Source organism: Electrophorus electricus, chromosome 11, assembly GCF_041902795.1.
Source record: "Electrophorus electricus isolate QZ-2024a chromosome 11, ASM4190279v1, whole genome shotgun sequence".
NCBI classification, from domain to species: domain Eukaryota; kingdom Metazoa; phylum Chordata; class Actinopteri; order Gymnotiformes; family Gymnotidae; genus Electrophorus; species Electrophorus electricus.
Genome location: NC_137507.1, coordinates 20,205,885 through 20,218,328, shown reverse-complemented (window position 1 = coordinate 20,218,328; position 12,444 = coordinate 20,205,885).

The window sequence follows — 12,444 nt, the reverse complement described above, 5'->3', positions numbered from 1 at the left end:
GGGTTTCTATGCATTGTAATCGGCTTATACAGCGTTTCAGAGCAAGACATCTTGTTTTTATCCAAACTGAATAACTTACAATATCCTAAGAAAAGACATATTTCAAGTGAAAATAGTTTATCTAGGGAAGAACAAGTTGTTTTAACATGGTTCTAATATGACCCTTGAAAGTAATTGCAACTCTGTTTGTACACCTCTAACCACATGAAACAGGGTTTCTATGCATTGTTATCGACTTATACAGCGTTTCAGAGCAAGACATCTTGTTTTTAACCAAACTGAATAACTTACAATATCCTAAGAAAACACATATTTCAAATGAAAAGAGTTTATACATGGGAGAAACAATTGTTTCTAATATGTCAATTTAAAGTAATTGCAACTCTGTTTATACACTTCTAACCACAAAGAAACAGAGCTTCAATGCATTGTAATCGGCTTATACAGAGTTTCAGAGCAAGACATCTTGTTTTTAACCAAACTGAATAACTTACAATATCCTAAGAAAAGACATATTTCAAGGGAAAAGAGTTTATCCAGGGGAGAAACAAGTTGTTCGTAATATGACCGTTTAAAGTAATTGCAACTCTGTTGGTAGACCTCTAACCACAACGAAACAGGGATTCTACGCATTGTAATCTGCTTATACAGCGTTTCAGAGCAAGACATCTTGTTTTTAACCAAACTGAATAACTTACAATATCCTAAGAAAACACATATTTCAAATGAAAAGAGTTTATAGCAGGGGAGAACAAGTTGTTTGTAATATGAACATTTAAAGTAATTGCAACTCTGTTGGTAGACCTCTAACCACAAAGAAAAAGAGCTTCTATGCATTGTAATCAACTTATACACCGTTTCAGAGCAAGACATCTTGTTTTTAACCAAACTGAATAACTTACAATATCCTAAGAAAAGACATATTTCAAGTGAAAAGAGTTTATCCAGGGGAGAAACAAGTTGTTCGTAATATGACCGTTTAAAGTAATTGCAACTCTGTTGGTAGACCTCTAACCACAACGAAACAGGGTCTTTATGCATTGTAATCAGCTTATACACCGTTTCAGAGCAAGACATCTTTTTTTTAACCAAACTGAATAACTTACAATATCCTAAGAAAAGACATATTTCAAGTGAAAAGAGTTCATACAGGGGAGAAACAAGTTGTTTCTAGTATGTCAATTTAAAGTAATTGCAACTCTCTTTGTACACCTCTAACCACAAAGAAACAGGGATTCTATGCATTGTAATCTGCTTATACAGCGTTTCAGAGCAAGACATCTTGTTTTTAACCAAACTGAATAACTTACAATATCCTAAGAAAAGAAATATTTCAAGTGTAAAGAGTTTATCTAGGGGAGAACAAGTTGTTTTAACATGATTCTAATGTGACCCTTGAAAGTAATTGCAACTCTGTTTTTACACCTCTAACCACAAGGAGGCAATGTTTCCACGCATTATAATTGTCTTATACATAGTTTCAGAGCAAGAAATTTTGTTTTTAACCAAACTGATTAACTTACAATATCCTAAGAACAGACATATTTCAAGTGAAAAGAGTTTATCCAGGGGAGAAACAAGTTGTTTGTAACATGACCATTTAAAGTAATTGCAACTCTGTTTGTACACCTCTAACCACAACGAAACAGGGTTTCTATGCATTGTAATCGACTTATACAGAGTTTCAGAGCAAGACATCTTTTTTTTAACCAAACTGAATAACTTACAATATCCTAAGAAAACACATATTTCGAGTGAAAAGACTTTATACATAGGAGAAACAATTGTTTCTAATATGTCAATTTAAAGTAATTGCAACTCTGTTTATACACTTCTAACCACAAAGAAACAGAGCTTCTATGCATTGTAATCGGCTTATACAGAGTTTCAGAGCAAGACATCTTGTTTTTAACCAAACTGAATAACTTACAATATACTAAGAAAACACATATTTCAAATGAAAAGAGTTTATAGCAGAGGAGAACAAGTTGTTTGTAATATGACAATTTAAAGTAATTGCAACTCTGTTTGTACACCTCTACCCACAACGAAACAGGGTTTCAATGCATTGTAATCGGTTTATACACTGTTTCAGAGCAAGACATCTTGTTTTTAACCAAACTGAATAACTTACAATATCCTAAGAAAACACATATTTCGAGTGAAAAGAGTTTATACATGGGAGAAACAAGTTGTTTCTAGTATGATAATTTAAAGTAATTGCAACTCTCTTTGTACACGTCTAACTACAACGAAACAGGGTTTCTATGCATTGTAATCAGCTTATACACCGTTTCAGAGCAAGACATCTTGTTTTTAACCAAAGTGAATAACTTACAATATCGTAAGAAAACACATATTTCAAGTGAAAATAGTTTATCTAGGGGAGAACAAGTTGTTTTAACATGGTTCTAATATGACCCTTGAAAGTAATTGCAACTCTGTTTGTACACCTCTAACCACATGAAACAGGGTTTCTATGCATTGTTATCGACTTATACAGCGTTTCAGAGCAAGACATCTTGTTTTTAACCAAACTGAATAACTTACAATATCCTAAGAAAACACATATTTCAAATGAAAAGAGTTTATACATGGGAGAAACAATTGTTTCTAATATGTCAATTTAAAGTAATTGCAACTCTGTTGGTAAACCTCTAACCACAACGAAACAGGGATTCTATGCATTGTAATCTGCTTATACAGCGTTTCAGAGCAAGACATCTTGTTTTTAACCAAACTGAATAACTTACAATATCCTAAGAAAACACATATTTCAAATGAAAAGAGTTTATAGCAGGGGAGAACAAGTTGTTTGTAATATGAACATTTAAAGTAATTGCAACTCTGTTGGTAGACCTCTAACCACAAAGAAAAAGAGCTTCTATGCATTGTAATCAACTTATACACCGTTTCAGAGCAAGACATCTTGTTTTTAACCAAACTGAATAACTTACAATATCCTAAGAAAAGACATATTTCAAGTGAAAAGAGTTCATACAGGGGAGAAACAAGTTGTTTCTAGTATGTCAATTTAAAGTAATTGCAACTCTCTTTGTACACCTCTAACCACAAAGAAACAGGGATTCTATGCATTGTAATCTGCTTATACAGCGTTTCAGAGCAAGACATCTTGTTTTTAACCAAACTGAATAACTTACAATATCCTAAGAAAAGAAATATTTCAAGTGTAAAGAGTTTATCTAGGGGAGAACAAGTTGTTTTAACATGATTCTAATGTGACCCTTGAAAGTAATTGCAACTCTGTTTTTACACCTCTAACCACAAGGAGGCAATGTTTCCACGCATTATAATTGTCTTATACATAGTTTCAGAGCAAGAAATTTTGTTTTTAACCAAACTGATTAACTTACAATATCCTAAGAACAGACATATTTCAAGTGAAAAGAGTTTATCCAGGGGAGAAACAAGTTGTTTGTAACATGACCATTTAAAGTAATTGCAACTCTGTTTGTACACCTCTAACCACAACGAAACAGGGTTTCTATGCATTGTAATCGACTTATACAGAGTTTCAGAGCAAGACATCTTTTTTTTAACCAAACTGAATAACTTACAATATCCTAAGAAAACACATATTTCGAGTGAAAAGACTTTATACATAGGAGAAACAATTGTTTCTAATATGTCAATTTAAAGTAATTGCAACTCTGTTTATACACTTCTAACCACAAAGAAACAGAGCTTCTATGCATTGTAATCGGCTTATACAGAGTTTCAGAGCAAGACATCTTGTTTTTAACCAAACTGAATAACTTACAATATACTAAGAAAACACATATTTCAAATGAAAAGAGTTTATAGCAGAGGAGAACAAGTTGTTTGTAATATGACAATTTAAAGTAATTGCAACTCTGTTTGTACACCTCTACCCACAACGAAACAGGGTTTCAATGCATTGTAATCGGTTTATACACTGTTTCAGAGCAAGACATCTTGTTTTTAACCAAACTGAATAACTTACAATATCCTAAGAAAACACATATTTCGAGTGAAAAGAGTTTATACATGGGAGAAACAAGTTGTTTCTAGTATGATAATTTAAAGTAATTGCAACTCTCTTTGTACACGTCTAACTACAACGAAACAGGGTTTCTATGCATTGTAATCAGCTTATACACCGTTTCAGAGCAAGACATCTTGTTTTTAACCAAAGTGAATAACTTACAATATCGTAAGAAAACACATATTTCAAGTGAAAATAGTTTATCTAGGGGAGAACAAGTTGTTTTAACATGGTTCTAATATGACCCTTGAAAGTAATTGCAACTCTGTTTGTACACCTCTAACCACATGAAACAGGGTTTCTATGCATTGTTATCGACTTATACAGCGTTTCAGAGCAAGACATCTTGTTTTTAACCAAACTGAATAACTTACAATATCCTAAGAAAACACATATTTCAAATGAAAAGAGTTTATACATGGGAGAAACAATTGTTTCTAATATGTCAATTTAAAGTAATTGCAACTCTGTTGGTAAACCTCTAACCACAACGAAACAGGGATTCTATGCATTGTAATCTGCTTATACAGCGTTTCAGAGCAAGACATCTTGTTTTTAACCAAACTGAATAACTTACAATATCCTAAGAAAACACATATTTCAAATGAAAAGAGTTTATAGCAGGGGAGAACAAGTTGTTTGTAATATGAACATTTAAAGTAATTGCAACTCTGTTGGTAGACCTCTAACCACAAAGAAAAAGAGCTTCTATGCATTGTAATCAACTTATACACCGTTTCAGAGCAAGACATCTTGTTTTTAACCAAACTGAATAACTTACAATATCCTAAGAAAAGACATATTTCAAGTGAAAAGAGTTTATCCAGGGGAGAAACAAGTTGTTCGTAATATGACCGTTTAAAGTAATTGCAACTCTGTTGGTAGACCTCTAACCACAACGAAACAGGGTCTTTATGCATTGTAATCAGCTTATACACCGTTTCAGAGCAAGACATCTTGTTTTTAACCAAACTGAATAACTTACAATATCTTAAGAAAACACATATTTCAAGTGAAAATAGTTTATCTAGGGGAGAACAAGTTGTTTTAACATGGTTGTAATATGACCCTTGAAAGTAATTGCAACTCTGTTTGTACACCTATAACCACATGAAACAGGGTTTCTATGCATTGTAAGCGGCTTATACAGCGTTTCAGAGCAAGACATCTTGTTTTTAACCAAACTGAATAACTTACAATATCCTAAGAAAACACATATTTCAAATGAAAAGAGTTTATAGCAGGGGAGAACAAGTTGTTTGTAATATGACCATTTAAAGTAATTGCAACTCTGTTTGTACACCTCTAACCACAACGAAACAGGGTTTCTATGCATTGTAATCGGCTTATACAGCGTTTCAGAGCAAGACATCTTGTTTTTATCCAAACTGAATAACTTACAATATCCTAAGAAAAGACATATTTCAAGTGAAAAGAGTTTATACAGGGGAGAAACAAGTTGTTTCTAGTATGACAATTTAAAGTAATTGCAACTCTCTTTGTACACCTCTAACCACAAAGAAACAGAGCTTCTATCCATTGTAAGCGGCTTATACAGCGTTTCAGAGCAAGACATCTTGTTTTTAACCAAACTGAATAACTTACAATATCCTAAGAAAAGACATATTTCAAGTGAAAAGAGTTTATCTAGGGGAGAACAAGTTGTTTTAACATGATTCTAATGTGACCCTTGAAAGTAATTGCAACTCTGTTTTTACACCTCTAACCACAAGGAGGCAATGTTTCCACGCATTATAATTGTCTTATACATAGTTTCAGAGCAAGAAATTTTGTTTTTAACCAAACTGATTAACTTACAATATCCTAAGAAAACACATATTTCCAGTGAAAAGAGTTTATACAGGGGAGAAACAAGTTGTTTCTAGTATGACAATTTAAAGTAATTGCAACTCTCTTTGTACATGTCTAACTACAACGAAACAGGGTTTCTATGCATTGTAATCAGCTTATACACCGTTTCAGAGCAAGACATCTTGTTTTTAACCAAACTGAATACCTTAGAATATCCTAAGAAAACACATATTTCGAGTGAAAAGAGTTTATACGTGGGAGAAACAATTGTTTCTAATATGTCAATTTAAAGTAATTGCAACTCTGTTTATACACTTCTAACCACAAAGAAATAGAGCTTCTATGCATTGTAATCGGCTTATACAGAGTTTCAGAGCAAGACATCTTGTTTTTAACCAAACTGAATAACTTACAATATACTAAGAAAACACATATTTCAAATGAAAAGAGTTTATAGCAAAGAACAAGTTGTTTGTAATATGACAATTTAAAGTAATTGCAACTCTGTTTGTACACCTCTACCCACAACGAAACAGGGTTTCAATGCATTGTAATCTGCTTATACAGCGTTTCAGAGCAAGACATCTTGTTTTTAACCAAACTGAATAACTTACAATATCCTAAGAAAACACATATTTCCAGTGAAAAGAGTTTATACAGGGGAGAAACAAGTTGTTTCTAGTATGACAATTTAAAGTAATTGCAACTCTCTTTGTACACGTCTAACTACAACGAAACAGGGTTTCTATGCATTGTAATCAGCTTATACACCGTTTCAGAGCAAGACATCTTGTTTTTAACCAAACTGAATAACTTACAATATCCTAAGAAAACACATATTTCAAGTGAAAATAGTTTATCTAGGGGAGAACAAGTTGTTTTAACACGGTTCTAATATGACCCTTGAAAGTAATTGCAACTCTGTTTATACACTTCTAACCACAAAGAAACAGAGCTTCTATGCATTGTAATCGGCTTATACAGAGTTTCAGAGCAAGACATCTTGTTTTTAACCAAACTGAATAACTTACAATATCCTAAGAAAAGACATATTTCAAGTGAAAAAAGTTTATCCAGGGGAGAAACAAGTTGTTTGTAACATGACCATTTAAAGTAATTGCAACTCTGTTTGTACACCTTTAACCACAACGAAACAGGGATTCTATGCATTGTAATCTGCTTATACAGCGTTTCAGAGCAAGACATCTTGTTTTTAACCAAACTGAATAACTTACAATATCCTAAGAAAACACATATTTCAAGTGAAAATAGTTTATCTAGGGGAGAAACAAGTTGTTTGTAACATGACCATTTAAAGTAATTGCAACTCTGTTTGTACACCTCTAACCACAACGAAACAGGGTTTCTATGCATTGTAATCGACTTATACAGAGTTTCAGAGCAAGACATCTTTTTTTTATCCAAACTGAATAACTTACAATATCCTAAGAAAACACATATTTCAAGTGAAAATAGTTTATCTAGGGGAGAACAAGTTGTTTTAACATGGTTCTAATATGACCCTTGAAAGTAATTGCAACTCTGTTTGTACACCTCTAACCACATGAAACAGGGTTTCTATGCATTGTAAGCGGCTTATACAGCGTTTCAGAGCAAGACATCTTGTTTTTAACCAAACTGAATAACTTACAATATCCTAAGAAAACACATATTTCAAATGAAAAGAGTTTATAGCAGGGGAGAACAAGTTGTTTGTAATATGACCATTTAAAGTAATTGCAACTCTGTTTGTACACCTCTAACCACAACGAAACAGGGTTTCTATGCATTGTAATCGGCTTATACAGCGTTTCAGAGCAAGACATCTTGTTTTTATCCAAACTGAATAATTTACAATATCCTAAGAAAAGACATATTTCAAGTGAAAAGAGTTTATACATGGGAGAAACAAGTTGTTTCTAATATGTCATTTTAAAGTAATTACAACTCTGTTTATACACATCTAACCATAAAGAAACAGAGCTTCTATGCATTGTAATCTGCTTATACAGCGTTTCAGAGCAAGACATCTTGTTTTTAACCAAACTGAATAACTTACAATATCCTAAGAAAAGACATATTTCAAGTGAAAAGAGTTTATCCAGGGGAGAAACAAGTTGTTCGTAATATGACCATTTAAAGTAATTGCAACTCTGTTGGTAGACCTCTAACCACAACGAAACAGGGTTTCTATGCATTTTAATCGACTTATACAGAGTTTCAGAGCAAGACATCTTTTTTTTAACCAAACTGAATAACTTACAATATCCTAAGAAAACACATATTTCGAGTGAAAAGAGTTTATACATGGGAGAAACAATTGTTTCTAATATGTCAATTTAAAGTAATTGCAACTCTGTTTATACACTTCTAACCACAAAGAAACAGAGCTTCTATGCATTGTAATCGGCTTATACAGAGTTTCAGAGCAAGACATCTTGTTTTTAACCAAACTGAATAACTTACAATATCCTAAGAAAAGACATATTTCAAGGGAAAAGAGTTTATCCAGGGGAGAAACAAGTTGTTCGTAATATGACCGTTTAAAGTAATTGCAACTCTGTTGGTAGACCTCTAACCACAACGAAACAGGGATTCTATGCATTGTAATCTGCTTATACAGCGTTTCAGAGCAAGACATCTTGTTTTTAACCAAACTGAATAACTTACAATATCCTAAGAAAACACATATTTCAAATGAAAAGAGTTTATAGCAGGGGAGAACAAGTTGTTTGTAATATGAACATTTAAAGTAATTGCAACTCTGTTGGTAGACCTCTAACCACAAAGAAAAAGAGCTTCTATGCATTGTAATCAACTTATACACCGTTTCAGAGCAAGACATCTTGTTTTTAACCAAACTGAATAACTTACAATATCCTAAGAAAAGACATATTTCAAGTGAAAAGAGTTTATCCAGGGGAGAAACAAGTTGTTCGTAATATGACCGTTTAAAGTAATTGCAACTCTGTTGGTAGACCTCTAACCACAACGAAACAGGGTCTTTATGCATTGTAATCAGCTTATACACCGTTTCAGAGCAAGACATCTTGTTTTTAACCAAACTGAATAACTTACAATATCTTAAGAAAACACATATTTCAAGTGAAAATAGTTTATATAGGGGAGAACAAGTTGTTTTAACATGGTTGTAATATGACCCTTGAAAGTAATTGCAACTCTGTTTGTACACCTATAACCACATGAAACAGGGTTTCTATGCATTGTAAGCGGCTTATACAGCGTTTCAGAGCAAGACATCTTGTTTTTAACCAAACTGAATAACTTACAATATCCTAAGAAAACACATATTTCAAATGAAAAGAGTTTATAGCAGGGGAGAACAAGTTGTTTGTAATATGACCATTTAAAGTAATTGCAACTCTGTTTGTACACCTCTAACCACAACGAAACAGGGTTTCTATGCATTGTAATCGGCTTATACAGCGTTTCAGAGCAAGACATCTTGTTTTTATCCAAACTGAATAACTTACAATATCCTAAGAAAAGACATATTTCAAGTGAAAAGAGTTTATACAGGGGAGAAACAAGTTGTTTCTAGTATGACAATTTAAAGTAATTGCAACTCTCTTTGTACACCTCTAACCACAAAGAAACAGAGCTTCTATCCATTGTAAGCGGCTTATACAGCGTTTCAGAGCAAGACATTTTGTTTTTAACCAAACTGAATAACTTACAATATCCTAAGAAAAGACATATTTCAAGTGAAAAGAGTTTATCTAGGGGAGAACAAGTTGTTTTAACATGATTCTAATGTGACCCTTGAAAGTAATTGCAACTCTGTTTTTACACCTCTAACCACAAGGAGGCAATGTTTCCACGCATTATAATTGTCTTATACATAGTTTCAGAGCAAGAAATTTTGTTTTTAACCAAACTGATTAACTTACAATATCCTAAGAACAGACATATTTCAAGTGAAAAGAGTTTATCCAGGGGAGAAACAAGTTGTTTGTAACATGACCATTTAAAGTAATTGCAACTCTGTTTGTACACCTCTAACCACAACGAAACAGGGTTTCTATGCATTGTAATCGACTTATACAGAGTTTCAGAGCAAGACATCTTTTTTTTAACCAAACTGAATAACTTACAATATCCTAAGAAAACACATATTTCGAGTGAAAAGAGTTTATACGTGGGAGAAACAATTGTTTCTAATATGTCAATTTAAAGTAATTGCAACTCTGTTTATACACTTCTAACCACAAAGAAATAGAGCTTCTATGCATTGTAATCGGCTTATACAGAGTTTCAGAGCAAGACATCTTGTTTTTAACCAAACTGAATAACTTACAATATACTAAGAAAACACATATTTCAAATGAAAAGAGTTTATAGCAGAGAAGAACAAGTTGTTTGTAATATGACAATTTAAAGTAATTGCAACTCTGTTTGTACACCTCTAACCATAACGAAACAGGGTTTCTATGCATTGTAATCGGCTTATACAGCGTTTCAGAGCAAGACATCTTGTTTTTAACCAAACTGAATAACTTACAATATCCTAAGAAAAGACATATTTCAAGTGAAAAGAGTTTATCTAGGGGAGAACAAGTTGTTTTAACATGGTTCTAATGTGACCCTTGAAAGTAATTGCAACTCTGTTTTTACACCTCTAACCACAAGGAGACAACGTTTCCACGCATTATAATTGTCTTATACAGCATTTCAGAGCAAGAAATTTTGTTTTTAACCGAACTGAATAACTTACAATATCCTAAGAAAAGACATATTTCAAGTGAAAAGAGTTTATCCAGGGGAGAAACAAGTTGTTTTAACATGGTTCTAATATGACCCTTGAAAGTAATTGCAACTCTGTTTGTACACCTCTAACCACATGAAACAGGGTTTCTATGCATTGTAATCGGCTTATACAGAGTTTCAGAGCAAGACATCTTGTTTTTAACCAAACTGAATAACTTACAATATCCTAAGAAAACACATATTTCAAGTGAAAATAGTTTATCTAGGGGAGAACAAGTTGTTTTAACATGGTTCTAATATGACCCTTGAAAGTAATTGCAACTCTGTTTGTACACCTCTAACTACATGAAACAGGGTTTCTATGCATTGTAAGCGGCTTATACAGCGTTTCAGAGCAACACATCTTTTTAATCAAACTGAATAACTTACAATATCCTAAGAAAACACATATTTCAAATGAAAAGAATTTATCCAGGGGAGAAACAAGTTGTTTGTAATATGACCATTTAAAGTAATTGCAACTCTGTTGGTAGACCTCTAACCACAACGAAACAGGGTTTCTATGCATTGTAATCGGCTTATATAGCGTTTCAGAGCAAGACATATTGTTTTTAACCAAACTGAATAACATACAATATCCTAAGAAAAGACATATTTAAAGTGAAAAGAGTTTATCTAGGGGAGAACAAGTTGTTTTAACATGATTCTAATGTGACCCTTGAAAGTAATTGCAACTCTGTTTTTACACCTCTAACCACAAGGAGGAAACGTTTCCACGCATTATAATTGTCTTATACATAGTTTCAGAGCAAGAAATTTTGTTTTTAACCAAACTGAATAACTTACAATATCCTAAGAAAACACATATTTCCAGTGAAAAGAGTTTATACAGGGGAGAAACAAGTTGTTTCTAGTATGACAATTTAAAGTAATTGCAACTCTCTTTGTACATGTCTAACTACAACGAAACAGGGATTCTATGCATTGTAATCAGCTTATACACCGTTTCAGAGCAAGACATCTTGTTTTTAACCAAACTGAATAACTTACAATATCCTAAGAAAACACATATTTCAAGTGAAAATAGTTTATCTAGGGGAGAACAAGTTGTTTTAACATGGTTGTAATATGACCCTTGAAAGTAATTGCAACTCTGTTTGTACACCTATAACCACATGAAACAGGGTTTCTATGCATTGTAAGCGGCTTATACAGCGTTTCAGAGCAAGACATCTTGTTTTTAACCAAACTGAATAACTTACAATATCCTAAGAAAACACATATATCAAGTGAAAAGAGTTTATACAGGGGAGAAACAAGTTGTTTCTAGTATGACAATTTAAAGTAATTGCAACTCTGTTTGTACACCTCTAACCATAACGAAACAGGGTTTCTATGCATTGTAATCGGCTTATACAGCGTTTCAGAGCAAGACATCTTGTTTTTAACCAAACTGAATAACTTACAATATCCTAAGAAAAGACATATTTCAAGTGAAAAGAGTTTATCTAGGGGAGAACAAGTTGTTTTAACATGGTTCTAATGTGACCCTTGAAAGTAATTGCAACTCTGTCTTTACACCTCTAACCACAAGGAGACAACGTTTCCACGCATTATAATTGTCTTATACAGCATTTCAGAGCAAGAAATTTTGTTTTTAACCGAACTGAATAACTTACAATATCCTAAGAAAAGACATATTTCAAGTGAAAAGAGTTTATCCAGGGGAGAAACAAGTTGTTTTAACATGGTTCTAATATGACCCTTGAAAGTAATTGCAACTCTGTTTGTACACCTCTAACCACATGAAACAGGGTTTCTATGCATTGTAATCGGCTTATACAGAGTTTCAGAGCAAGACATCTTGTTTTTAACCA